Source organism: Mesoplodon mirus (assembly GCF_964341445.2).
Source record: "Mesoplodon mirus genome assembly, chromosome: 11".
Taxonomy (NCBI): Eukaryota; Metazoa; Chordata; class Mammalia; order Artiodactyla; family Ziphiidae; genus Mesoplodon; species Mesoplodon mirus.
This window is the reverse complement of record NC_138987.1, coordinates 59,020,384-59,030,247: the sequence shown is the minus strand read 5'-3', so window position 1 is coordinate 59,030,247 and position 9,864 is coordinate 59,020,384. Positions and strand designations below refer to the sequence as shown.

The window sequence follows — 9,864 nt, the reverse complement described above, 5'->3', positions numbered from 1 at the left end:
CTCTGTTGTATACAAATCTCCCACATACACTGAGGTCTGTTTCTATCATTGTATTTTTTTAAGTAGGAACTGTTTTAGGGGAGAGTAGATTGAAAGCCAAGACTTCTCTCAACTTTTCTCAATTCACTTCACAAGAACATAAGTGATTGTATGTTTCTGTTTCACCTTTGTTACCTGGGGAGAAATAACCTGGATTCTTTCTACCTTTCAGAGGCTATGAGGATAGATGAGATCCTAGGCAGGAAGTTCAGAAAGCAGAGTAATATAAAGCTGCAAAAGGAAGTTACCTGAGAGAAAAGCAATTCCATAGGTAATATTTTGAGTCAACTCTCCTTATAATTACAATAACATTTTTTTTTTTTTTGCGGTACACGGGCCTCTCACTGTTGTGGCCTCTTCCGTTGCGGAGCACAGGCTCCGGACGCGCAGGCTCAGCGGCCATGGCTCACGGGCCCAGCCGCTCCGCGGCACGTGGGATCTTCCCGGACCAGGGCACGAACCCGCGTCCCCTGCATCGGCAGGCGGACTCGCAAACACTGCACCACCAGGGAAGCCACCCCACCCCCCCGCCCCGCTCTTTTTTAAAAAAGTTTTACTGAGGTACAACCTTGTCTCGCTTTTAACGTGCGCTACTTTGAGATAATCTAATTCTCTAGTATGAGAACCGTTTGGATCTCTATTACTACAGGCACCTGTAAGGAGTCCCTTTCCTTCTTTTTCTTTTTTTTTCCCCTTAAACTCGGCAGCCGAACACGTGCAACCAGCGATTAGGAACTCTTACAGCCTCCCTCCTTAGCCCTGCCCACCGAAGGTCCAGCCCCTTCTTTTTCCGGAGCCCCGCCCCTCGGCCCCTTTCCGACTCAGGCCCTGCGGATCTCGCCCTTCCTCCAATTCCTCTCCATATCTCGCGAGAAGTGAGCGCGCCTGGCCGGACGAGAGAAAAGTATCTGCTCCGCTTAGGGGGGAAAGAAGGAGCTGGAGACAGATTGTGGGACCGAGCGCGGGCGGGCGGGAGGCGACGGAGCTACCAGCGGGTGAGTCCAGATAACATTAACTAGTCCATGATCTGACGGGAGTCTCCCCGTCAACTCTGGCCAGTCCCAGTGTCCCAGGCCGGGGTCTCCCCTCCCAGTGTGTGTTGGACGGGGGCGCTGAGGCGGTGGCTGGGCCCTGTCTGAGGAAGAGGGTGGGGCATGGACCAACGCCGACCAATAAGAGAGAAGGAAGTTACGATTGGCGGCGACGAGCACTAATGGGAGGTCACCTTTACCTTGCGGAGTGCCGCCCCTCTTCTCTCCTTCCTCCCGCCTCCTTCCTTTGGGGGGAAGGCGGGGCCAGAGGCCTGAAGTGTGGGGAGAACTTGGGGTAAGTAGCCCCGGGGGGCACAGGGCGTGGCAAGGAGAGGGGAGTTGAATCCTGAGGGAATGGAAGTCTAGTGGAGCCTGGAATAGGGTGGAATGGAGAAAGGGTAGGGGTACTAAACTGGTTGAAGACCCAGAGCTTCTTCAAAGAGTGGGGTTAGAGGCTTGGCATTGGAAGAGTCAGGGGTAATAGGCAGGAGGTGGGGATGAGTAGGTGAAAACATGGCATTTGGTTTTGCTGGGAAGATAGGGAGGAGTAAGTGGAAGCGAGAGCATGGCATTTCGATTGAATTATAAAAAAGAGTCCCAGGGACATGATATCAGAGAGAAAGTATGGATATGGAGAAAATTAAGTGAATGAGTTTAGGAAGACTTCATAGGGATGGGCTTAGTGGCCAAGAGGTATCACTTTGGGAGGGGTATGGGGGAATCCAGAAGGGTCAGGGGAGGTGTTTGGTTAGGAGATGGCTGATATATACAGGTGTTTAGCCTAGGTGTCAGAAGAAGCCTGGGAAATGGATTTAGGGCTTTTGGTGGATATGGCACCCAGTCCGGTGACCAGCCTGCAAGAAAGTTGGGATAGGGGTAGAGAAGGAGAAAAATAGAACACTTTCATCACTTCTGCTCAGATTTCCTTTCTCCCTCTCTTCCTGTTCTGCACTTCATCTCTTCCTCAGCTCAGGAATGGGGGCTTGGGACTTAAGCGGCCAAGTTGGAGCTCCATCGGGAGTTATACGTTGCTCTGAATTGCCTGTTATGTTCTGTGACTGGGGTGTTTACTACCCAGGGCACCTCCTCCCCATATTCCCGCGTTGCTGCTTTCCTAACTTTAAAAGTTTGTTTTCTACTTATCAGAGGGCGTTTTAGTATCTTTGAGGGTTGTGTCGTAGTAAGTGTAGGTTTGTAGGGGTGTGCAGAGTTTTCTCCACAAGCTCACTTGATTCCTGCGTTTAAAAACTTTTCAGTAGTATAAGTAATTCTTGCAGAGACATAGATCTTTATAGGTATGCTAAGCATAGAAAAATGTACTAAACTGGTTTGTTTTGTTAAATGTGTTTCTTACCACTCGTATTCTTGAAGAGTTACTAAATGAATGGTTGCAGTTAGTTTTAGTTAGCTTACGTTTTTTTAAATGGTGTAAATAAAATGGGCACGTATTTCAGGAAAGTGAAAATTTTTCAGTTTCTTCCTTTGTGTTCCGATTCAGAAGCTAAAGATATGTCATAATATTGATATCTTGCGGGCAAGGGTTGGGGAAATCAAACACAATTTGTACTTAAACATGGAGGATACTTTAAGGTAAGTGGAGACTATTGCGAAATGTAACACGTCTGTGAGAAAGGAAGCTAAAGAAAAGTTTGGCAGCTATACTAAGTAGTCTTACCAGTTCTTAATTCTGTACAAAAAAGGGACAAGTCTTTGCCCTTTGTTTGATAGTTGTGTATTATTTAATAATGAGCTAATACAGCCAATTAATTAATGACTTCTTTGCTATTGCGTAGATTTGTCTTTTACATTCCTTTTCTTCTCCTCTTACTTTTGGAAGCAAAATAACATCTGAAATATACCGGTAAAGGTGTTACATGAGGAGAAACCAGAGTATGTTACTTTGTATTAACCTTTGGTTTTCAGCAGCCATTTGTCCTCCTGGCCAGGAGGTTACCCCTACAGCACATTGAGACCAATTAATTACTGACCTTTTAGCATTAATTACTTAATTGGGTTCCAGTATTTCACATGGAGAGCATTGCTATTGGATATTCAGACATTTTCACAGTTTGCCTGGCAGCAGCACAAAAAAATATCCAAAGAGAGAGCAAAGTTCCTTGTTTTATTCTTCCATCCTAGAATTTGCGATGGCTTTGACTTGGGCACTATCTCAGTGTTAACACCTAGCAGAAATCTAGAGAATGATAAACACTGCTCATTTTAAACTTGTGGATCAAAGGTTACATCCTGTGATAGTTTCAGTGTTGTAACTTTTAAGCATTTTTGTTTACCATGGCTTTTAAATGTTAATAGAGACCGTTATTGTATATCTCCTTTATCTTTCCTCTCCCCACTTCCAACCCAAAATGAAATTTGTTTTTTCAACCTACTCTCAAGCTGCTGCTCTAAGTCCCTGGCTCTGCCTGAACACAGCTGCTCTGAAGTTCTCACAAGTTATTGTTTTGTACATGTCAAGAGTGAGTTTTTCTAGGCTGCAGTAGGAAGGAGTCAGTGTTACAGCAGCCTCCTCTCCACGTCTGATGAGGAGGAGCCTTTTTGGAAGGAAGTTTTAGGTGGAGCAAATAGCATTGCCATGTAAATGTCTAATAAAAACAGCTCTCTTCTTGAAACTAGTTGTCAGGCTGGCATACAGTTGCTTCTTATCCCTTGATAAAGGTACTAAAGTTAAGGTGCATATGTTGTTTCTTTGAGAAAAACAAACGCAGCATTCATTAAAAAAGAAAAAGCATTATTTCTTTTTTAGAGTTCATGAAAAAAGTCTTCCATCTCTAGAAAATGTCAAATAAAACAATTTTTAAGCTTCTCATTTTGAATGTTGCCTTCCCCTAATAGGCTTATTTTAGGATCAAGTATTGATATATTCATGAAATGTGAAAATGCATCATTTTGGAATGTCTGGTGGGTGGTCTTTTCACTTCTGAATGCTGTAAGGAAGAGGTCCCTACTTCATAGATACCCTGTTCCTTTATTGCAGCTCTGCTTTTTAGAACATTCTTTACATTGTGAAACTCTTTACTCCTGCCATCTGAAGCTACAATAAATAAACCTAATTCCTTGTCAGCATGGTATCCCTTCAAATATTTGATGACAGTTATGTTCTGTTAAGGCTTCTCTTACTGGGGTAAATATCCCACGTTCTTTCAACCATTCTTTAAGTGACATTTTAAATAAAGTTCAGTCTCCTTATCAACTTAGTTGCCTGAGTTTTTAGGGTTTCTTATCTAGATCTGAATATAACATTTCAGATATAATCTGATCAATACAAAGTACAGGGGAGAGTAGGGCCTCTTTTTTCACTGCACTCAATACCTCTGTTCTTAAAGCCTAAGATCACATTAATTTATATAATTAATTTTTTAATTTTAATTGAGGAATTTGTGTTTATCCCTGTAATTGTCGTCTTGTTAGTTTTGGTTTAGTGTTTTAGCTTGATAATGTTATTTAGCCTTTTATTTTAAATTTATTTTTTATTGAAGTATAGTTGAATTACAATGTGTTAATTACTGCTGTACAGCAAAGTAACTCAGTTATACATATATGTACATTCTTTTTCATATCCTTTTCCATTATGGTTTATCACAGGATTTTAAAAAATATATTTATTTACTTGGCTGCGCTGGGTCTTCGTTGCGGCGTGCAGGATCTTTAGTTGCGGCATGTAGGATCTAGTTCCCTGACCAGGGATCAAACCCGGGCCCCCTGCTTTGGGAGCATGGAGTCTTAACCACTGGACCACCAGGGAAGTCCCTTATCACAAGATATTGAATATATTTCCCTGTGCTATACAGTAGGACCTTGTTGTTTATCCATTCTATATATACCAGTTTACATCTGCTTGTTATTTAGCCTCTTAACCATTCCTCATATCTTTCTGTCGTTGATAGTTAAATTTGATAAACATGACACTTATGTTTTTGTTTTAGGTCACTGGTAAAAATATATAAGGGTGGAACAATGCTATGTAATATCAGCACACTATCATTAGGTTGATATTAATCCATTAATGAACCTTTTGGGTAAAATTCAGTTATGAATCCACCTACTGTTTTATTACCTAACCTATATTTCATATGAAGAAAGTGAAGTTAGACATGAGTTACTATTTAGCTTTTTTTTTTTTTTTTGCGGTACGCGGGCCTCTCACTGTTGGGGCCTCTCCCGTTGCGGAGCACAGCCTCCGGACACGCAGGCTCAGCGGCCATGGCTCACGGGCCCAGCCGGTCCGCGGCATGTGGGATCTTCCCAGACCGGGGCACGAACCCGTGTCCCCTGCATCGGCAGGCGGACTCTCAACCACTGCGCCACCAGGGAAGCCCTATGCTAGTGTTTATAGATCACTGCATTACTTGCCAGTGGTTCATAAGCCATTTATTTAATAATTCATTTTATAATCTTCCTGGGAAACAACATTTCATCAGAATATAGTGTCTGGACTCTACCTTCCCTGGCCCCCGTTTTTTCTAAGTATTATTTTTTCCCCATTTCCAAGACCTCTGGTCCTGCTTTCTTTTTTTTTTTTTTTTTTTTTGCGGTACGCGGGCCTCTCACTGCTGTGGCCTCTCCCGCTGCGGAGCACGGGCTCCGGACGCGCAGGCCCAGCGGCCATGGCTCACGGGCCCAGCCGCTCCGCGGCATGTGGGATCTAACCGGACCGGGGCACGAACCCGTGTCCCCTGCACCGGCAGGCGGACTCCCAACCACTGTGCCACCAGGGAAGCCCTGGTCCTTCTTTCTTTAAAAAAAAAAAAAAAAAAAAAAAAAAATATTCTAGAATGATTTAACAGTGTTTCCTCATAGTTGTATGTTTTTTGTCATCAGATGAAATTCTGTTTTGGAAACTCCTTTAGGAAGAAACATCATTCCCTGAACATTTTAAGTTATATATCAAAGAATTAAACTATTGCCCATAAAACAGTTGTATTGTAGCTTCCCCCAAACATTGACATCTCCAGTTTAGACCTAACTTTTCATTTTATGTTCGAAGTAAAAACCTGCAGCACCCATTAAAAAATATATATATATATATACATACATACATATATATATATACACACATGATATATATATATATATATATATATATATTATTGCTATTTATAATTATAGTTTATTGGTGTGGTGATCTAAGTTTGTCATGCTATGTGCTTAAGGTAAAATGGTGCTTACAAATAAGATAAAACATCAGAAGACATCTCTAGGGACTAAATAAAGACTTTATGTTGGCAGCCAACAACTTGCATGTGTGTTAATTTTAGCCTGATAGTTGAATTATGTTTGAGCAATTTTAGCTGATAAATGCAGTTTTAAAGCACCTTCCTCTTTTGAGGTTTTAATTTTTACTTTCATTTTTAGAAAATTGCAAATTGTGAATGGAAATGTTTGTCCATTTTCTTTTGACACATTCTCATCCATCTGAGATTGTAGTTATGAATTCTCCTGGAAAGCAGAAGGATGGACTTGATGACCCCTCAAGGTCCTTTCCAGTCTAAACATTCGTAAGTAGAGGCTCAGATCAAGGAACTTACTATTGAAAAATCAGGAAGAAAAATAGAATGTAAAGGAAATGAAATTGAAATGGTTCTACTGAGCCAGTGGGAATGGATAAACAAAAAGTAAGGAACATAAATGACAAGAAATAATAATTCCTTTGAGCTAAACACAAAACAAATGAACAACAACAAATATTTTGCATTGGGGTCATTTTATGTCTTAAAATATTTTATCATGACATTTTCTCTTCAGAATTTCCCTGGTGGACACTGTGTTGAAAGAATGTGGTTGGTTTTTTTCTTTCTGTTAAGTCATAGTATTTTGTTTCCTTTCCTTCTCTTGTTTGTCCTTTTGTTGAGAAACGTTGAAAAAAAAGAAATCTGAATAATTTTCTCACTGCCTGTATACAGTGAAGCAAAATTCAATTCAGTTTTGAAAGTAAACATATACTGCATGGCTTCCTTGGAGAGGAAGGATGAATGTTAAAATTCAGGAAAGGTTTTTTAAATATATAAATTTATTTATTTTTGGCTGTGTTGGGTCTTCGTTGCTGCGTGCAGGCTTTCTCTAGTTGCAGCGAGCGGGGGCTACTCTTTATTGCGATGTGCAGGCTTCTCATTGCAGTGGCTTCTCTTGTTGCAGAGCACGGGCTCTAGGCACATGAGCTTCAGTAGTTGTGGCACACAGGCTCAGTAGTCGTGGCTCGCGGGCTCTAGAGTGCAGGCTCGGTAGTTGTGGCGCATGGACTTAGTTGCTTTGCGGCATGTGGGATCTTCCCAGACCAGGGCTCAAACCCATGTCCTCTGCATTGGCAGGCGGATTCTTAACCACTGTGCCACCAGGGAAGCCCAGGAAAGGTTTTATGAAAAGACAAATTTACTACCTAGTTTTTAAAACTTTGTAAGCAGACATCTAGGAAAGATTCCCAACTAAACCAAAGGTGAGCTACAACAGTAGTGTCATGAAGGAGAACAGAACTCATTACAAACTCATGACTTTGTTAGCTTCCTTTCATCTTTTGGTGAGTTTAATCCTGAATGTTCTCATATATTTGAAACCTGACTGTGCAAAAAGTTTCTCTAATTCAATACTGCATTTATCCTTAATAAATATCAATTTGTGAAAGTCTAACAAGAGCCAAGATTTAGCTTGAAAAGTTACTTTGTGAGCTTGTGGCTGGGGCCTTCATGGGAATAGTTTTGTTCTGCCATCTCCTCACCTTCTCACAAAACCCAACTTGTTTTCTTTGAGTGGAATTACTTACTAATATCTTCTTATCTGATATAGTGCTTCTTTCTGACATTGCGGACAGAGGAGATTTATGTGCTAAATTGGCCACATTTTATTTGGGGCTTAAAATTTACCATGTAGTAGAAAAGTAAAAAATAGAGCATAACCATTCTTTTTGAAATAGGAATGTGCCTGACTTTATTATAAAAACAGGATGACTAATTGAATATAACATACGATTGCTGTAAATGATTTGTGTTGGCACTAAGTTTCTGGCCAGTGATGTTTATTTAAGCTTTATCAAACTTGAGTAACACCATCCTAGTTTTATTTAACATGGGTTTTCTGATATTTCTGGTACTAACATGTCTTTCGTAACACCATTAAATTTTTTTTTTTAAGCTTTGGTCAAGCAGTAGTTTGCTAATATTTTACATATCTATGCTAGGGACTTTTGAAAGTCAGTGAACATTGGAATACCCCAGATAGGTCGCTGTGTTGCCAGTATGTGGACAGTCTTAGAAAATAGATTTTTTTCTTGAGAATTTCTAAGCGTCTCCATGATTATTGTTGTGGGATATTGTAGCTGTTTCCTATCTGGGACCAAACTCATACTGGGGTTTAATGTTAAAGTCTATCAGGTTTGTTGTTGTTTGCAGCCTATTTAAATTAAGTCCATGAAGGTTTAAAATTTATCCTTAAAGATCAGTGTTTTGGGGTTGATTGCTATTGCTTTGCTGTTTCACTTCATCTGAAAATGAGTAAACAAAAAACCAAAACACAACACTAGATTTTTGACAGCCTACCAGTTTCCAGGAATTTTTTTACTTCTAAAATCATATTGAGGCCAAACATAGATAGGTATAATGTTCTCTAGTTATTTCTAACTCAGCTTCCTGATGTCACTTTAGCAAGTTGTTGCTTCTTTGTTTTTGCTTTATTAGCCTTTCTGAGAATAGCTCAGAATAGTTCCTTGAATCCTCCAAAAGCCTGGAGAGAAAGTTCTAGTCTAGTAGTTGCCTGTATGAAGCTGTTTCCATATAGGTTCTAAGCTTTGGCCATGTGTTGCCTAACTTATGATTCAACCTAATTCTCACTCCCATCTGTTTTCAGTCATTTGCTGCAAAACTATTTGGTCTATTTAAGCCGGCTCCTTTCTTTGAAACCTGTCCCTGCATGCCTGAGCCTGAAATCCAGAAATTAATTTTAACTTTCTCTTTGATCAATTCAGGGCACTCTACTGTTTATTTCTCAAACTGTGAGTCTCAAACTGCTTTTAGTCTCAGTACCCACCCCTCTATAGTCTTAAAAATTATTGAGAACTCCAAAGAGCTTTTGCTTTTATCATGGTTATATATATTAATATTTAGTATATTAGAAATTAAATTGGAGAAAATTTTAAAATATTATCTGCTTATTTGCTTATTTTAAAATAACAACATAGATAACTGTATCTATAGTTTTAAAAAAATTGGGGGAAGAACATCAAATATCTGGCTAATAAAAAACAGCTGTATTCTCATATCTGCTTCTGCATTCAGTCTGTTACAGTATGTTGTTTTGGTTGAAATATACGAAGAAAACCTGTGCTTACACAGATATGTAATAGGAAAAGGAAAGATTCTTTTCAGATAATTGTAGATAATCTTTCTTCTTTGATACTACATCAAAATCTGAAAAGTGATAGTTTCTTAAAGGTTAGCTATTGTGTAGAATCTGATACCACATCTGTGAACTTTTAATATTCTGTTACATTAAAATGAATGGGCCTATGTTGCCTCTTAAATATATCTTTTACCCTTGTATGATCTGAACACCCATGAACCCTCTGAAAGGGTCTCAAGGATCTGTAGGGATCCCTGGAGCCCACTTTGAGAACTGATGTCTTATGGTGCCAAACTTGAAAAATACAGTTGTTTACCATATGGGAGGAATATCCAACCATTTTAGTGCTTCTCAAAGGGTGGGTTACTGACCATTTGCATCAGAATTACCAAGGGTGTTTTTGTTTTGTTTTTTTTCTTTGCTGTACGCGGGCCTCTCACCGTCGTGG

At 40.0% G+C, this 9,864-nt stretch overlaps 1 protein-coding gene across 9 annotated transcripts in view; it reads left to right on the top strand.

The window, feature by feature from the left end:
- Window positions 1-920: 920 nt before the first annotated feature.
- LOC309812821 (cyclic AMP-dependent transcription factor ATF-7) overlaps window positions 921-9,864 on the top strand; it is a 92,550-nt gene continuing 83,606 nt past the window's right edge. For 4 of the 9 annotated variants that reach the window (XM_082637013.1, XM_082637020.1, XM_082637014.1 and 1 more), the window contains exon 1: window positions 921-1,034. The gene's annotated coding sequence lies outside the window, so the exon portion shown is untranslated. Of the gene's footprint in view, window positions 1,035-1,062; window positions 1,366-1,446; window positions 1,469-6,300; window positions 6,587-9,864 lie in introns of those variants that run through there. The other 5 variants (XM_082637021.1, XM_082637015.1, XM_082637018.1 and 2 more) reach the window with 5 other exon arrangements.